The sequence below is a fragment of the Cupressus sempervirens genome, chromosome 4 (genome assembly GCF_028749045.1).
Source record: "Cupressus sempervirens isolate cs-2001-9-10 chromosome 4, ASM2874904v1, whole genome shotgun sequence".
Classification (NCBI taxonomy): Eukaryota; Viridiplantae; Streptophyta; class Pinopsida; order Cupressales; family Cupressaceae; genus Cupressus; species Cupressus sempervirens.
In genome coordinates this window covers 767340934-767360173 of record NC_143121.1, presented here as the reverse complement: position 1 = coordinate 767360173, position 19240 = coordinate 767340934, and the positions used below count along the sequence as shown (strand labels likewise).

At 32.9% G+C, this 19240-nt stretch overlaps 1 pseudogene; it reads right to left on the bottom strand.

Annotated features, from left to right (window-relative positions):
* Positions 1 to 10410: 10410 nt before the first annotated feature.
* Positions 10411 to 12921, bottom strand: LOC149563632 (protein DOWNY MILDEW RESISTANCE 6-like; annotated as a pseudogene).
* Positions 12922 to 19240: the final 6319 nt, after the last annotated feature.

Below are 19240 nucleotides of genomic sequence, written 5' to 3'. Positions count from 1 at the left end.
TCTAGGTACCATACCTTAGGGCTTCCTTCTTATCCAAAGTTACACATGATGAAGGTTGTGGGATTGTTTACATTTCTCATGTTCACAATAGCCACAATAGAATTCTTCTTTGATTAATCACCCTGCTTCTTTCAACATTCACTTGTATAATGCCCATACTAATGATAGTAGCAACATTCAAAATTTTTCTTATTGGAGTTGTAATTCTTCTTACCTCCTCTAGAGTTATTTTGAGAGGTGCTAGCTCCCTCTTTGTTGCTTGCTCGTCCAGAGTTTTTTGCATCCACATTCCTTTGACCATTCCTTTGATGACCTCTACTTCTTGAGCCTTTACTAGAGCCATTTCTTCCTCTCCTCCTACCTCTTGAATTCTATTGAGTTCTAAAAGACTGCTCTTGGGAGGTTGTTGCTAATATGTTTATCCAATGCTCATTGGTTTGAAGAATTCCCATCAACTCATCCATGGTCAATGTGGTGAGGTCCTTCACTTCCTCTATGGTCATCACAAGGTTGTCATATTTCCAAGGTGAATTCCTTAATATCTTTTCCACAATCCTCTACTCTACATAATCTTCTCCATTTGAGTTGAGTTGCATTATCAAAGTGGAGATTTGTGAGTTGAACTCTATAATAGGTTCATTGTCCTTCATCTAAAGGTTCTCAAATTCTCTTCTAATCATCTATAGATTCAATACTCTAACCTTATACATCCTCTTGAAATTTTTCTCAAGGATATCCCATGCTTCCTTTGCATAATTTGCTACTACAATCTTGGGAAAAATTGTCTCTATCATTGCTACCTCAATCAAATGTAATGCTTTTGTGTTCTTTCTCCTTGACTCTTTCAACTGAGTCTTTTGTGGATTTGTGAAGGCAACATACAGTACTGGGACTATAAAATCATTGAATCCATTGATCACAAACTCCAACAAGTCATTAGCTACCATTATGGTTTTTATCTTCTTTGCCCATGTATCATAATTTTGTCCACTAAACAATGGTGGTTGTTGCCATATCTTTCCTACATCTCCTACCATGTCAAATATCCCATAAAAAAATTCCCTAACTCACTATGGATGTGGGGCCTCAAAGCTCTAATACTATGTGGAAAATAAATCAAAACCTTTAATAATTTTTCTTGGCACAAGAAGACACCACATGATAGTTTGCTCAAAACACGAAGGATGTTGAGTGATAGGTAGTAGGTGTTGATTAAGCTCGACACATGAAGGAGTTGAGAAGTAGGACACAAGCCCAACTCGACAAAGTGTATGCTGAGTGAGCTCAGCAATGTGGATGTTGAGTGAGCTCAGTCACCACTACAAGGTGTAACTCGAAAATAGCATATCGAGTGAACTTGGTAGGAACAACAGAGAGATAACTCAGTTAAAGAGAAAATCAAGTGGGTTGTGTTTTAGACTTACAACCTAGATATTTCCACCTTAAAAATGTAGAGAGCCAAAGGATGAAGCTTTCAAATATGAACTTCTCATATGCAAAATACCATGCAATGATGAATAGAAGAAGAAAATAAAAAATATTTGTATTCATGCTTGGTTGGTTGCTTTTGATTTAAATAAGGTAAAACTATAACAAAATATGGGAACATTTGCCTTCAACCAGAAAACCCTTAAATCTTCAAATTGATAAAACTTCAAACTTACAACACTAACGGTTGCATACAACAATTCTTAGATTAATAACTACTTCATAGGACAAATAAAAAAATAAACTTATAGAATAACAAAAGGATTCAACACGTGCAACTGCAAAGACAAAACTAAAACTTCCTTCTCTGCTCTATGCTCTACTCTACTCTTCTTTGCAACTAATCCAACTCTTCAACAAACTAAATGAATTAGATTCATTCCTTTTGTCTCTTGGCAAAAAAAATTTCCCTCTCATTTCGAATTTGAACTCACCTACCGAATTAAATGTTGTTAGATAGGTAGCTAGGCATTTGGCTCAAGGGTCAACTAACCAAATGCATTAAATTTATGACAATTATTTGGAGCCTGTGTCATGCAGATATTTGACCCATAAGTTTTAAATCCATAACAACACATAAAATTGGGTTATTTAGAGTGGTAGTTGTTAAAGAATAGATAAATAAAAGAAACAACACATGAAATTGGGCTATTTGGAGAATTTGGAAATGGTATTGGAAGTAGTAAGAGGAAGTTACACCAGAACTATAATTTCTCATATCATATAAATAATGTGTATTCTAATTACTACCAAGAAATAGAAATAACCACAACCTATTATGCTTCATGCTAACTACCTTGCATAGCCTTTTGCTACATTATAACATCCAGAGGAGCAAGACTTTGCAACACCAAAGTGTAATTCCTTTCCTAATATTATTAACAAAACCCTCTATACTCCTCACAAGACTACAATTCATTGATAGAAATATCACATGTTGTGCACTCTTATTTTGTAACTTCTATCTCATGTTGATAATAATTTTTCAACCCAATCATGCTTTAAAAACATATTTAATTTTGGAGGAAATAGTCTCATGCGAGTTGGTATGTTCCACTTCCATTCATTTTGAGCTGAATGTTGTGGTTGTCATATTAGGGATGTTCTGTTTAAGCACATTTTTTAATGGTCCTACTTTAGTATGGTGGGATCTCTTTCTCCTCTCTTTTTTGGCATGCCTAGGTAGGATATGCGGGTAGAGGGGTATGTGCAAGATCATGGTGTGCCAAAAAGTGGTGATTTGAAAAATTTGTAGTTCTGAAATATCTCAAACCATTTCAAAATCTATTCCAACTTTTTTCCCACCCTCCCTGATACGAAATGAAAACAATTAATATCTTTACAAGGTCTACCATATCTTTTGATACGAGACCTATATGGTCAACTTTAAAAAAATCCTTAAAATGTGCTTTTGGCATGTTTTAATGTGATTTTTACTTCAAACATGTAGCTAACGACCTTTTTTCACCAAAATTTGATGAAACGAAAAGTTTTTCTTAAGAATGTTCTTATATTTCCATAAATGTAAGGTTTGTAAAATTATGAATTTAGTAAGTAATTATTACTTATTTTCTAATGGAGTTACATATAAAGTGTTGACTTACACACTACTTGAAAATAACTATACCTTTCAAATGGTGCAACCTTTTTTAAATCCAAAAGATGTATCACATTCTATTTTTCTTCTACTATAAGGAAAAAAAATGAAAAATTGAATTTTAGAGTTTTGAATTAGTTAAGGTGGTGAGACACAAGAGTTTTTTTGTTCCAAAAATACTAAAGTCAAAAATTAATTAATTATTATTTATTTAAAATAAAAATACCCATAAATATGTGTCACATTTAGGCATGAGTCTACTACTTGTATCTAGAATATTATTAAAAATATTATCATTTGATTTTGATTAAGGTGGTCAAATATATGTCTACTTCTTATTTTTGTTCTAAAAATTTTGTAATATTGCATTAAAATTCAAAATTTTGACCAATCAATTTTATTTTTTTTAGATAAGTCCTAGTACTTTAGAAACTAAATTCAATTTGCTAGAGATTCTTTTCTCTCAACTTTTTGATATAAAGTTAATAACAAGTAGAAAATTGCACGTCAAGTTGACATAACCCTGATTTTTTTTTTTATTGCCACTTAAGAGCATAGTTTGGTTGACCATGATATTGCACATACCCAGAGGTTTCTATATTGGTGTTTTTCCATCCAGATGGTCTGAGGATACTAGCTAGGTTTGACTTGGTTTCTCCACTCAGGTTTATTTTTATTCTCTCACTTTCTTAGATGTTTGATTGCATGCAAATACTCTAGATAGACTAGTGTTTCTTTTAGATTGGTCCTCCACTTTGTGAATTTGCACAGTAATACGTATTCAATTGTTGCCAGTTGCCACCACATACAAATCTCATTTTCCTACCCAATATTCTATAGAGAAAAATGAAAAGACTTCCATAATACAAAGCTTTGGCTAATGAGAAAATAAAAAATTTAAATACAAAATTCACTTTAATGAACATTAATGAAAGGAACATAAGTTAAGAAGAATGATTTTTTGATTTTCATGGTTTTCATAATGACAATTAATTCAAAAGAGTGAAATGAAAACTATAGTCACCACCTTTAGAAGGTAGGGACTAATAATTCTACAAAGAAAAATGAAAATACTTCTGGAAAATAAAGCTCTAGCTAAAGAGAAAATAAAAAATTTAAATACAAAATTCATTTTAATGTTTATCAATGAAAGGACCATAAGTTAAGAAGAATGATTTTGGATTTTCTTGATATTTGTAATGACAACTATTTCAAAAGAGCACAATATAATTATAGGATGAGCTCTCTTTTTTCACTATGCTAGGGTATGCAAACTTTTAATTTTCTTGCATACAACTCTCTATTTTAGCTTTCCTTCTATTGTTTCCACTTGTCACGCCACATTTTTGTGGGAGCTTTTATGCTAGGTTATAATGGCCCTGACTAGTGGTGACCTAGTTGTTACTAGTGTTCACACTACTGCTTTGGATTCCTATGGCACCTCCTTAGAATAAATGCCCTTGCAAGTTCATCCTAAAGTTTTGTCATGAGGTAATTCTAATAGTATCCTTCATTTTCAGGAATTTGATGCTACTTGTGGTTGGTTAGAATAACATACTTTAATAGGGTATTTTTTTGGGTAAGACTCCTCCTGAAGCTATGTTGTATGAATGGTTTAACAAGAGCTAGAGTCCTCATGGAGTCCACCTTGACGCTATGCAAAACCTTACCAAAGTTTTTTTCTTATTTCACTTTATCAACTCATTGCAACTAGATTTAGTTTTTAACAATGGTCCTTAGACTGTTAATGCTTCCCTCCTTGATTTTCAAAAATGGTCACAAAACTTCACTATCTCTGATGACAAAAAAGCTTAGGGTTCCTATGTGGGTTGAATTCCTAGGTTTACCCTTACCATGTTGGCCTTTTATTGAGTCCATTTCCAATACTCTTGGAAAAGTCATCACAGAGGAACATTTGAAATTTTTTAACACTTTCCCTTAGAGACACATTTGCATTGAAGTTGATCTTTCCATGGATCTTAAGGATTCTATAGAAATCTAAGTGTGGGCTCAAACCTTCTCTTAGAAGGTGCTTTATTTGAACCTCCCCAACACCTATTATAGGTGCTAGTTAGTGGAACACAAGATGAGGGATTACCCTTTGGCTATGCCTAGGGTTAAACCCCCACCTAAAGAAGCTCTTGCCAAGCCAACCAAAGGGAAAAAAGAAGAATGGATTATTGTGGGGTGCAAGGGAAATTTTGCCTTGACTCCATTGTCTCCAAAATAGTCATATGTAGAGATGGTTTTAGTTCCCTCTATTTCAATAGGAGTGCAAACCCTAGCCATCTTAGGGACATAAGCAATTTCTTTAGAACCCAACCTGGGGGGTTTGAAGGTTTCAAACCCTACTAGCTCTCAAAGGATTAAGGTGGCTACTAGGTCTAACACCTTGGATATGGTTCAAACCCCTATTACTACTTCTTCCATTGTGCCTTAGAATGCATAGAATTCTTCTAGTCCTCCTAGACATGTTGAGAAACTAGAGGTGAAACGTCAAGCCATCAGTCAAAAAGATTTTCCTTCTGACTTTAACGAGGTTTCTACCTTCTTGTAGAATAGCTACACCTTTCTTGAGGATGAGGAAGATATGGAAGAATTTACATGAATGTTCTTTCATTGAATGTAAAAGGTCTTATAGACCTCTCCAAAAAGTACTATGTCTGGAACACCTGTCAGAAACATGGTAATTTAGATTTTCTCTACATGCAAGAAGTTAAGATTTCTAGTTTCATGCTTTCTTCTACATGTCACATCACTTGGCTAGATGGCACTATTTTTTTCTCTCAACACGAAGCTAATAGAGGTGGTGTTGTTACTCTCCTATCATGTCACCTTCATTCTAATATTATTTCACATAGTTATGACCCCATGCATAGAATTATTTGGTTGTTGCTTTCCATTAACAATCATTCCTTTTGAGTTGTTAATGTTTATGCTTCCAATTATTATGTGGAAAGGTCTCAGATGTGGGGTTGTTTGGCTGACAACTTGCCTCCAGCTACTTGGGTTATGTGTGGTGACTTCAATATAGTTGAAATTTCCTCTAAAAAAGATGATATTTTTTCGTTTCACTAGATAGCTGGGGAAAGGGAAGCCTAGTACTATATGTGCAATAAATTGGGCCTTTTTGATCCCAATATTAACTACCACTAGCATAGTGGGGTTTGGCACACTAGGTCCAACTTTCAAGCTAGCTCTGACCACATTTTAATGTGTCTTGATCATGCCATGATTACTACTCAATCTTTTTTATCCTTTTCTATGGATCATGATTTACTTGTCATTCCCTTGCTAGATGTGATGTTATCTGACCACTATCCAATTCGTTTTGTCATTCCATGGCAAATAACTGTCCAAAAAGTTATCACGTCACAATTCTTCCTCAAAATGTCTATGTTGATGCATACTTCCACCATTTCTCATATCTTACATCTCTGGAATCTAGATCCACATCTTCATTCTTAGATAGGGAAAATCTAATGGTTGAATGATGCCATTACCAGAACTGCTCACTTTTTTCACATCTATGGGTGACAGTTGGTAGTTTTCAGAAAGTGGTCTTATGACTCCACTTCTTCTGCACTCAAAAAAACCTCCAAAGCTCTCGTCCTTAATCCCTTTGATGTGGATTTACAAGCCCAACTTGCCAAACTTTTCCATGATAAAAAGGTTGTAGATAACTATGTCGCTTGAGGAGCCCAAATCAAAGCTCATCTCTATTATTTGGAGGTTGGCGATAAGGCTTCAAAGGAGTTCTTCCAGGCTCTTTGAGCCTGTCATACCAATCATGGGATTAAAAAATCCAAGCAAGGCACTTTTTTCCTCTCTAGTATTCTTGACATCCTATAGGAATTTTTTCATTACTATGAGAATGTTTTTGCCTCGTATGGGAATTTGGTTGCTCAGGAAGAAGCTCTTAGAAAGTGTATCTCTATTACTCCTAACTACCTAGCAATTGAGCAACATGCTTTCTGTGAGCAAGTTCTTACCCTCTGAGACCTTAAGGAGGTGGTCTACTCCATGGTTGATGATTAATCCTCAGGGTGTGATGGGTTTCCCTGTGACTTTTACAAACACCTCTGGAAGCATATTGGTCCTGACCTACACAATGTTTATCTTGAAGCCTATCATGCTAAAAGCTTAGGAGCCATTATCAATAAAGGAAATATTAAATTCATACCTATAACTAGAGAACCTAAGGCTATTTTTAATTGGATGCCCATCACCCTTTTCAATGTTTCTTGTAAGATTATTGCCAAGGCAATCTCTCTGAAAATTTAGCACCTTCCGTCTTTAATTGTGCAGCTTGAGCAAAATGGCTTTATCAAGTCGATATATATTATTGGCAATATTATTGCTGCCCAGGAAGGAATGGAGTGGGCTTGCAAGTCCAAACAGTAGGCTATTTTTTTGAAGATTGATTTTTTTAAAGCCTATGATTGCATTGAATTGACTTTTATCTTGGCTATGCTTTAGTCTCTTGGTTTTGGGCCCGATTTCTTATGGTCTATGGAAATGCTCTTTGGTGATGCTAATGCTTGCATTACCATCAATAATTGCCAATTCAATGCCTTTGGACCTTTTTTTTTTCCATCAGGCAAGGTTTTCATCTAGCTTCGATGGTTTATGTTCTTGTTGTTGAAGGGTTTGGCTATTTGCTAGCCCACTTCATGTCTTCAGGACTAGTTCATGTCATTTCTTTACCCGAATCATCTTCCCAATTAGCCAATGGTCATGTTGCTAATGATTCCCTTCTCACTCTTTTGGAGGATGAAGAAAACATCAAAAATACCTTAATTTTCCTTGACACATTTTGTCAAGCCTTTGGATCTACTATTCAATGGCATAAAATGCTCTGCTACCACCAGTCTTTCTTGCTAGTGCTACCTTAGCTTAGCTAGTTTGAATGGAAATGGGTTGCTCATAGTGAGATCTTCCACTTTCTTGGTATTCCCTTTTCCTTTTAGGCTTCACCTGCTAATCTTTGGAATGCAGTGCTTGCCAAGATTACCAAGAAGCTTGATTATTGGCTTACAAAATCACTTTCTTGTGTGTGAAAATTATAAATTTTCTCAAAAATTCTTGTGGTGACTCATGTCTATTATTTTTCTTGTTAGGCTCCTTCTAAATCCTCCTATCAAAAATTGGAAAGATTTCTTTGTGATTTTCTTTGGGTTTTTTGTTCTGACCATCATGGATTTCATAAAGTGGCTTGGGATTTTTGTTGTCTCCCAAAGGAATTTGGAGGCCTTGACCTACCTTCTACATAGAAGTAAGGCCTTACTCTATGTGCCAAATGGATTATTTATGCCATCATCAGTGATGAAGCCTGGAAGATTTTTGTATGACATTGCATTTCTTCTAGATTTCTAGTTAATAGGCCTGCATGGAAAGGAATTGGCTTTCACACCCTCCTCCTCATGTGGGAGCCAGTGATCATCTTGGGTTTTTTTGTCATTAAGAGCATATTGAAACCTTGGGAAGCTATCAAGCCTTGGCTTTGTTGATCTGGTGTAGAGTTCCGCAATGGACTCTCTTTGAATTAGTAGAACATTTGGTGGTCTCCTTTGTTTTCTATCTAGGGTACCCCCCTTGCCAAGACATAAGGTGCTAGTGCTCTATGTTTTTTCAAACATGGCATCAAGACTCCTAAAGATATTTTCTATAGGGCTTCCATTAGTTTCAAATCTTGGGAAGATATATGCAAGTCTAGTAGCGTCTTACCCATTTAGATCGATAGACTTTTGACTTATTGCTATCTTCAATTCTTGTGCACTTAATTCATAAAGTAGGTATTCAGTCAGTTAGACCTTGGTGGCATGATTGGAAGTGGTATCCTACCACTCCTTTCATCAATTACAAACCAAGTCTGGGTTATAGATGGCTTTTTCCCTATCTGCCGAAGGTGGATACACTCAACTAGAGATGGCATTTGCAATCTTCTCTTTCTCAAAGGGGAAAACATTTTGACACTATTTGGAGTTCTATTATAGAACCCAAGTTGCCCATTTTACTTGGTCCTTGGCTTTTCAAGGTCTTCCCATCGCCTCAGCTCAAGAATATTAGGGTTCCAAATCGTAGATGCCCTTTTTGTTGGCAACTAGAGTCTTTCTTGCACATTTTTGGTTTAATAGACGTGCTCAAAATTAATATCACTTGATTCATGACTTTTTCAAGCCATTCAAGCCTAAACACTTTTCTTGGAAAATGGCTATTTTGGGTGACTCCCCTAGAATTCCTCTAAAATTTACCTAGATTTGGCATACCTTTAGGATGGAGATTTTGTTCACTCTATGGAAAGAGAAATGTTGTTCTTTTTGCTCACAAATTTCTTGATATTAATATTGCTATGTACACTAAGGTGTACATTTGTAATAATGTAACTATGAAAATTCAAGCTCAAGCAAACAAAGTGGCCTTGGAGATGGCTCACCTATAGGATCTACTTAACCACCAAGGCAATGCCCCATCCACTACATCCACAGTTCCTTCAGATGTCTCGGTTGATACATTGACATCTAGTGGCCACCGACAGTGATGCCACTCCTCAGGCTATCATTTGCACACCCTACACTCCCAGGGTTCCCACCATTGCTCTCCTAGTGGTGGCAATGGTGGATGGAGGTGTCATATGGATTCCCTACCCCATGGTGGCACTGGTTGGTACCTCGCTCCTCCTCTTAGTTCTCAACAGGTGCTCTCTCAGAAATGCCCTCACTTGGACCTAGCAATTTCACCTCCATGGCCAAAGTTAAAAGATGCTGACCAGGACACTGATCCTACTATTGCTACCGTTGATGACAACTAGACTATTCCTAGTCTGCCCCCCAATCCAAAAGATGATTGAGGTTTTCATGATCATGATGAACCACCATCCTCAGTAGGCACTGCTTTAGCCACTTGAGGTTGCTTTATATATTTTTTTGATGAATAGTTTATGATTTTGGCTTTATCAATGTGAACTCTCACGGGGTGATCTTGTATCCTACGGCCCTTTTTTGTGAATTTTAATCTTAGTATATTAATTATTAATAGAAAAGGACTATTCATCAAAAAAAAAGAGTGCAATGAAAACTATATTCACTATCTTTAGAAGGCCAAGACTAGTAACTCTCATATTATAATTTACTTGTTTTGGTATATTCTACGTGGATATATGCTAGTAAACATAGAAGCTTAGGTGTGTATCGACTATTAAATCTCACTTATATGTATACCTAAGTAATTAATTACTACAGTATCATGTGTTCTTAGAAATAGAACCACTTGTAGATGTGACACTAGCATAGATTCTATCAGACTAGAGAAGTAAACAACAATTATTAATATTGCATGCTACCATTTTCTGTCAGTCTAAATACATTTAAAGAATCAATAGTAATGAAATCCAAGCATGTATTTCCTTCAAGAGTTTTAATCTAGGACTTATAGTAGTATTCCTCATATGTAAACTTTCTATATTGGAGAGTGTTATCACTAATGATTAATGATGGAGCAAGAGAAATTACTACATCAGGTGAAGGGTAGTAAAATATTAGTATTTAGAACAATACTTCAATTACATTCACTATCACCTAATGAGTTGCACTTTTGTATATTCCATTGCTCAATACCTTAAAAAAAGAGTTAGGCATTGAAAAAATATGTTGGGTGCTAAAATAAAAACCCAAACATACTCAATAAATAAATAAATAAAAGAAAAAAAAAAGTGGTCTTAGTTTGTGATGTAAGTAGTATTTCTGTAATTGGTCCCTAACATTGACTACAAAAGTAGTAGATATGGGTTGCACTTCATAGTGCCATTGTCCATTCTTGAAGACTCGAAGACCTAAAACATGACTTTGATGAAGAATTGTGAGAGCATTGAGATATGAATGAGCTAGTAAGAAAAATGTGAGCTCGGGATTAGGGTGTTATAGATAATAATTGATAGCCCTATGTTGAGCCTGATTTCCAAGAGTTTCTCAAGAATATTTTTTTCAAGTCAAAGGCTCTCAAAAATAGTAGGTACCAAGTGTAAAACTAGAGCTCTTACCTTCATGAAATATTTTCCAACATCCTCCTTGCATGAACAAATAAATCATAGCTTTATTAATCAACTACATTTAGGACATCATGAGAAGGAAATGATGGAGAAGAGGAATAAAAAGTACCTATAAGAAGGGTGTTCTAAGGGGTAGGTGTTAACATATTTCTCTAAGGGTGCATTTGGCAACAAGAATATGGCTAGAATAGGCATCTATCTATCATTGAAATCTCTAAATTCTCTATTTAGGTGTAGCAGCTCAAAGTTAGGAATAGGCATAAAATAGGAATATGTATTCCATTTTTGTCTAAAAAATGAGTATCTCAATTCCACCTAAATAGGTGGACTTGGAATGCTTATTCCTATTCTACTTTTTTACTTTGTTAAAAAATACAAAATTTTAGGTCTGTTGTGCTAGTCATTTTCATCAATATTGGTGGTCAAGCTTCTATGATTTTTTGGCACTCAATCTTCGATTCAAAAGAAATTTTCAAGTGAAGTGAGACCTTTAAATAGGTAAATGCCAAGTTGGTGTGTTAATTTTTATGCCAGTGTTTGTTGCAGTTCTAGCCAAAAAGAAGTTTCAATTTTTTAATGTGACACTCACTTCCTATCATCCTCTCTATTTTGCATTAATGTGGTGCACTATTAGTCTATCATCCTTTCCATAAATGGAATCACTTTCTTAGCAACACTAATAGATGCACCATCACCACCACCAGATTCCTATGATTCCCACACATCAGAGTCACTTAAATCACCATCACATTCATCCTCTCCATTTTGCATTATGTTTTCTACCATGACATTGTCTAATTCTTTCATTGCAAGTTTATGAATAACACTAGGTGCACTAGTAAATGTGCCACTAGTAGATGTGCCATTGGTAGGAGATGTGAATCATGCACTCTATATTCCATTATGTATTGGCTCCATTTCTTCTCAATTAACTCAAAATCATAAGTCATCATCATCGCAAGGCCTTTCCTTCTCTTTCCTTCCCTGGCTTTGTGAGGACCAATTCCCCATCAATATCCTGGTAAACCAAATAGAGAATAGATTCATACATATTCTCATTTTCTATGCTTAGATTAACAAATCTAGAATACATGTTCCTATTCCAGTATTCCTATTCCTACAACCAACTAGTCCCTAAAGTATAACAATTGTGCCTCAAAAATTTTCTCCAATCATAGACTTTGTCTTTTTCAATTTTAAAGCTAGTTGACTAGTGTATAACAATAGAAGGGTTGTCAGAATATAACTTTTCTCTTTTCTCAACGGGCATAGTGAGAAATTGTTTTGAAAATTGGTTAATAATATGAATAAGTGAAAAATTATAAGTGATTTGAAACAATACAATTCTAATTGAATAATGTACTTGCGATAAAATTGGTAGTTTGAAATTATGATTATTGAAATCATTAGAGAAAACATGTACAATGATATTTAAAAACATTAACAAAAACATATACAATGAAATCTAGGAACAAATTTTATGAAAATGGTGGAAACCCGACAATTAAAAACATAAATTGCACCTAAAAAAAAAATCTTTTTGACTACCAATTATAATTCTTTTGATGAGAAAATGTGTATTAGGGCCATCAAGTTGTGCTAAATCTAGTACTAAAATGTTCTCTAATGAAGCAACTTGATTTAGTTGCGGCCTCTCTATTGTAAGTATGATATAATCCTTTGGAATCTTATGAAAATGACTAATATTAGAAAATATGACTCACCAACTTTTGCAATGGCTTCTCCCCTCTCGCAATATCATGTCTCATGCTAACAACTTCTTTGCCATATCCTTTTGGAAAACACTACCTTTTTGTTAGGCATGTAAACTAGCATAGATTGGGATGTACATATAGAGAATTTTATTAAAACCACTATAACCCTCATATATATAATTGTGTCAAAGTTTCAAATAATATTTATAATTTACCTATAAGATGAAAGCTCTACAAATTAAAAAATTTGTAATCATTTTTGTCATTTGAAAGTGGTGTATATATTATTAATCAATGTATATAAAATTAATCAATATTCTTTGAATTTTGTTAGGTAATCTTTATTCATCATACATTTAATTCATATGAAATTTAATAGTATGTAGTTTTAGAGAAAAAATTTATGAAATTATTTCAAATTGTATATTCAAAGAGAAAGACAACAAAAGGGATGACATAGATAGGCACATATGAAAATATTATTTTCACAACATAAGAAGTCATTTTAAACACCTCATTTTTTTTATCACAACATGACTTACTATATCCCTACCCCAATGCTTAATATTAATACAATGTATATATTTTTATTAATATTTAATTGTAGCTAAGCCTTAATAATATAATATTTAATAAAAAAATCTTATAATATAATAATTGTAATGATGTAATCTAACATATTATTCAAATATATAAAACATGATTTAAGGTATAATAATAATTAAATCTAGTTCAATCTTAAGTAAACTACAACCCTTACAAAAATATATGAATATAATATTTTTATATAATAATATAATTATATTCTTAACTATTACCTTAGAAACTAAATTAAATCATAATCTTCAATGTACAAGAGCCATTGTTTTTTTTTACAAATAGCATAATATAAAATGAAAAAAATTGAAATTACAATAATATGATTGGTTAAATAAAAAAAGTATAAGATATTTTTCTTGCAATTATTACAAAATCTCAATTTGGATATACGGGTACAATTCTCCTCATTGAATGATGTGGAATTCATTATGTTCTTTATGAGTTGGTTTTGAGATGGAAACCTAGTGCTTGATATAATTGATGAGTTGTCAAAAGAGGTAATTGAAAATATCACAAGATTGTGCAACATGGGTGGTTTAGCTAGAAGGAGGGAAATAAAGTTCAAGGAAGTTGAGGATATGACTAGTATTAAATGTGATCAATGTCCAGTTCTAATAAGTACACTTGAGGATTCAGTGGTGAGGTATGTGGCATATAGCATTCGTTACCAAATTTAATTTCTAAACCATGACGGTTCCACTTTGGTTGTAGTAGATTACATATATTATTTATTATAAAATAGTTGGAGAAGGATTTCAATTTGTTCTATATAAGATATTTTTGAAAGATAATCTTGAGAATCTTTAGATGTTTGTAGGATAGTGTTAAAGATTTTGGTTTGGGTCTTCAGTTGTATGCTTAGTACTATATTTCTTAAGCTCATTACTAGGTAGAGAAAACATGGACTGGCAAAATGACATCTCTTTTGGTAAGTGAATTGAAAGGTAAGTAGGTAGTTTGAAGACTAGTGTAGAAGTTTGCAAACCATATTTTACTTCACTAAGGTGAACATTTGGTATAGCTTTCTTCTTTCAAACATTATGCTATTGAGTCACATTAAGGAGGTTTCCTCTTTTAGTAAGGAAATTTTGAATGTTTCTATTCTTCTTTACCTTAGAAAACATAAAATAGGAAAAACTATTATAAATTTAGAAAAGGATATGTTACAATCATAGATGATGAAAAAGAAGAACTTATTTCAAGGAAATAGAGGAAATGGAAAAGGAAGAGGTGATTTATAAAATTATGGTTTCCCAATCAAAATTTAGCTTTGTCGATTTCGACATAGTTTACCCTAATTTATTAGAAGGCAATGTATTTGAAAGCATGTAAAAGTTTTGTATGATTGATCTCTTATGAGAAACAAGAGATAGAAAACGGTCAGCTAATCAATTGATTAGTGACAAGGTCATTATTTCTAGTGTATCTAGTATGCTACCATTTAAGTAGGTTAGAGATATTAAGACAAGATTGTTCTAGCATGGAGCTAATTGTTGAAATATGAAGGAATCTATTGGTAACAAGTATACTGATGTTAAACAGAAATTATGGAAAAGATGATCAGTGAGATAAAGAAATTTACTTAAATGATATTATAGATATGTATAACCATTATCCTATTAGTACTTTTGTATGTTTCATTGATTGAATATGAAAGGATTGTTTTCTACTATTTATTGGTTTTTGTGTTACATACTTCTATTAGGTATCTTTGCTACTTGGACATGTGATAGTTCATCAGATGATTTATGTATATATCCAAATTGAAAGATCTAAGATAAAATGAAAAATCCAAAGTTGCAAAACGGTTGGCCTCAATAGGTATATAATGCTAGGTTTTATAAAATATATTTTTAATTTTGATAGAGCCACTTTTAGAGCCTTTTTATGGAAATTAAATACTACAGTAAGGATGAATAATTATACTTTTTGAAAAATGTTTATGTAAAAGAGTCACATGTTACTATGGAGGTTGGAATCAACATATACCTATTTGAGCAATCCATTTCAATAAGTTATCAAGTACTCTAAGTAAAATATTTTGCATAGTTGTGTGATTTAGGATACATCCATCTTCCATCTTCCATCTCCATCATATGATTTGTGGGGTTTTTCAATCCCCCCATAAAATTTGGGGAAGCCTTGAAAGAATTGGATAGGATGGGGAGACTACCATTTCCCCAAGATAAAAATAAAAATCATTGCAACATAAGTAAATGAAAAGGTCAAGGAAGTCCAAAGAGACTCAGTGATAGAGAATTTTACAATGGTATAGATGTGAAACATAGAAGCAATGACCTTGGGTGGTTGATAGTGTAATACCTAGTAAAAAGCATTTTTCGAGCACATACCCACTTTTGATAAGAAAGTAAATTGTCCCACTAGGCATGATAGAAAAAGACAAAATGTTGATGAAAAAATTCAAATTCAAATAAGCTAAGAACATCTTTTTAAAATATCAATTATTTGGTAACTTATTTCACACACTATAAATAACGTCTTGGAATTTACAAGTTGGCTCTCTATTTACATATTCCTATTAGCTAGGGGAAGGGGAAGGAACAAAAAATTATAGTCTATTTTTGTAAGGGTAATCCACTATGATGATATTTGTTGAAACAGCCTCATACATACCTAGAGCAATGCATATTCTAATAACACATTCTAAACCATATGGGTACTCATAGAAAAGATTTTATGGTTCAAGAACTTGCTACAATCTTTGAGTATAAATAATATAGACAATTTTCTAATGAATTATGGTGTAAAATATGTTTCTAAATTATTATTAATTACAATAAGTGAAAAGATTATAAACTATTCAAAAAATCATTTTTTGTTCACTGATAGAGTCGATCATATTACTCATATTTAGGATAAGAGAAAATTTCTACAAAGATTAAGAATAAAATCTACATGCTACTAAATATAACTCCAAAGTCCTTAACAAAGATACAAACAATGACATAGATTTTTTATTGATTATATAGTCCTAGATTTTTTGTTTTTAAAGTTAGTTTCCCACTAACAAAATTGAGAAATAAATACAATCATCACCACCAATATAACACTAAAAAATATGATTGTTAAGGAACTTACACTATATCTATGTTGGTCAATCAATTCAAAAGGTTTAAAAAACTAAAGATCATCACAAAAAAAAGACATTCTTAACATAAAAAGATGGGGAGTGAAGTAGTCTTCTCAGGTCATAAAGAAATAATAGTTGATGATTCCAAGAAAGTATATTTTTATTTAAAAATGCTTGCAATCATAAATGATGATAATTAAAAGAGGAAGGAAGCCATGACCAATGAAGATGAAAATGGATAGATACATTAATACTTTGAGTCATTATATAGAAGCCAAGAAAGAAAAAAAAAGGAGATGTTCTTGTTAGCATAAATGTTGATGATATTCCTATGGGGGATTCTAGTATTGTTGGAGAAATGGAGAGATAGTTAGCATGATTTTTGTTGTATTCATGACTATATTTGTCATTTTTGTCAACATACTAAGAAGATTTCAAAAGTAGAAGATAGAGATTGATGTTGTATGCATTGAGCATAGAAGATGAGGTCATCCACTATTGGGGACATATTCTATAGTGTGTTCTAATTTAGTGGTAAAATGTGCATGCAAAATGTCAATGATAGGTGATAGTTATTTATGATTTACTAATGATAGTTTAAAAATAGAGTTCTTGAGAAGTGGTTTATAGTGTTAATATTATATCTCCTAATAGGGATAGAGTCTATATGAGAAAAGTTAGAAAGAGACTGAAGATAACCTAATGATGATGTCAATGAGTATGCAAAGTCTAATGTTGCACATGTGATAAATTGTGAAGAATGTGAGCCAAAAATATATTGTATTTTCTTAATGAATTAATGTTGTTTAATTAATTTGAAAAAGCCTCAATCACAAATAAATGAATTACATTAAGGACATGGTATAAAGGAAATTTATTTTCCTTGTGATGGAAAATGTAATGAGTAAGTTAATGAGATAAGTAGACAACATTAGTAAATGTGAGTAAGCGATCAAAGGGATCATTGTGTTGTGAGTTTGGATATCTGGTATTGAGATCAGAGAAGTGTTTTGGTGTGGTTGATGTAACATAAGTGGACATAATAAATATTTAGTTGCTGAGATCATTTAAATTTATATTATTCTAAAAGTAATAATACTAAGGCAAGTTGGATAGTGAATTTTTTGGTCTTGCCACTAAAGGTGTTTGGACAATGGCTTGGCACAACTCCTAATGGGGTTGGAATCTCCTAACAAGGATCTGAAGTCTGCTTCCAAGAACTACTATGTACTAAATGTATTTCATTGGCTCCTAACAAAGTACATCCTCTTACAAGGAATATTTATATTAGTAAATAATTTGGTGGTTACTATTCCCACTAAGATTTTCCCTCTAATGAATGGTTTCCCTAGTTAATAAATCTAGTTTTAGGGTTAGTGTGTATCTTCTTATGGTTGTTGTTTATATTGATCACATGCCTGAAGTTTAACAAGGTTGATACAAGTTATATTAATCTAATAAATAATTCATCATTCCCTCCCTCTTAGTTATCTTTTTGGAATTTACTTTCTACCAATTAATATCAAAGCCTCAGGTCCTTTAGCAAAAACATTAACAGCTTAAGGTGATCAATGGTGGGTCATTTTAGAAAAGAAAGTCCTAAATTTGATTCATATAACTATGACAGCTAGGAAGAGAATATTAATACACATTTTTAATGCATGGGTCCAGGATATTGGCTAATAATGAAGAATGGGAAGACCTTTGTGGAAGAAAGAAAACTTGAAAAATGTATAGAAGATCAGAGATTTGTTCATGTGTAGCATACTTGGAAGAGAAGCACTTTTTCACCTCCTCCTAAAAATGAGTAAATTCAGGTAAAATCATTGGTATCATCTCATGAAATTTGGAAAGCTTTTGAATCTAATTTTGAAGGTAATAAGCATGCTAACTTCTAAGAGAATCAAATTGCAAAACTGAATATATATATTTTAAGAGGCTAAAATGATGGAAGATGAATTTTTAAGAAGTTATATTGGTAGAATATTGCAATTTGTTGTAGGAATCAACTCTTGTAATAGTAATAAAGATTAGGATGAGATCATATGGAATATCTTGAAGAAATTGACACCACTATTCAAGAAAGCATCACAGATGCTTGAGAAATTGAAATCTTGTACTGAGAATTTTCTAAAGAGATTATTTTTGGAAGATTGGTAGAAATAGAAGTTATTTGGAAATAATCTAGATACTTTTCTAGGGTGGAGACTACCTTTAGCACATTAAATGTTCACCCTTCCTTATGGAGTATAAGAACCAATAGAGATTATGATAACAATAGTAGATAGAGGTCTGAAGAAGATAAAAATATGGATGAAGGAATTACCTTGCTTGTGAAGAGAAAACCAGATGGTAAGAAAATAATTAAATGTTATGCTTGTAAGGAGTTTGTTTATTATGCTTCTAAATATCCTAAGAGAGTAAAGAAGTATAAGAATAATTTCAATTCTAGAAGGCCTAGAGAATTTTTGTATGCAAATGATGATGATGAGTCTTAAGAAAGAGTAAAAGTGATGTTGAGTTGGGTTTTATTTCTATAGAGGAATAAACCCCTAAAAAAGAAGTCAGAGAAGAGAAGGTCCTAGTGTCATAGTTTGAGAAGAAAACTAATTGAATCATAGATAGTAGTTGCTCACATCATATGACCGGTGATATGAATAAGTGTGTTAAGTTCAACATCCATGATTGAGGAACTATTATAG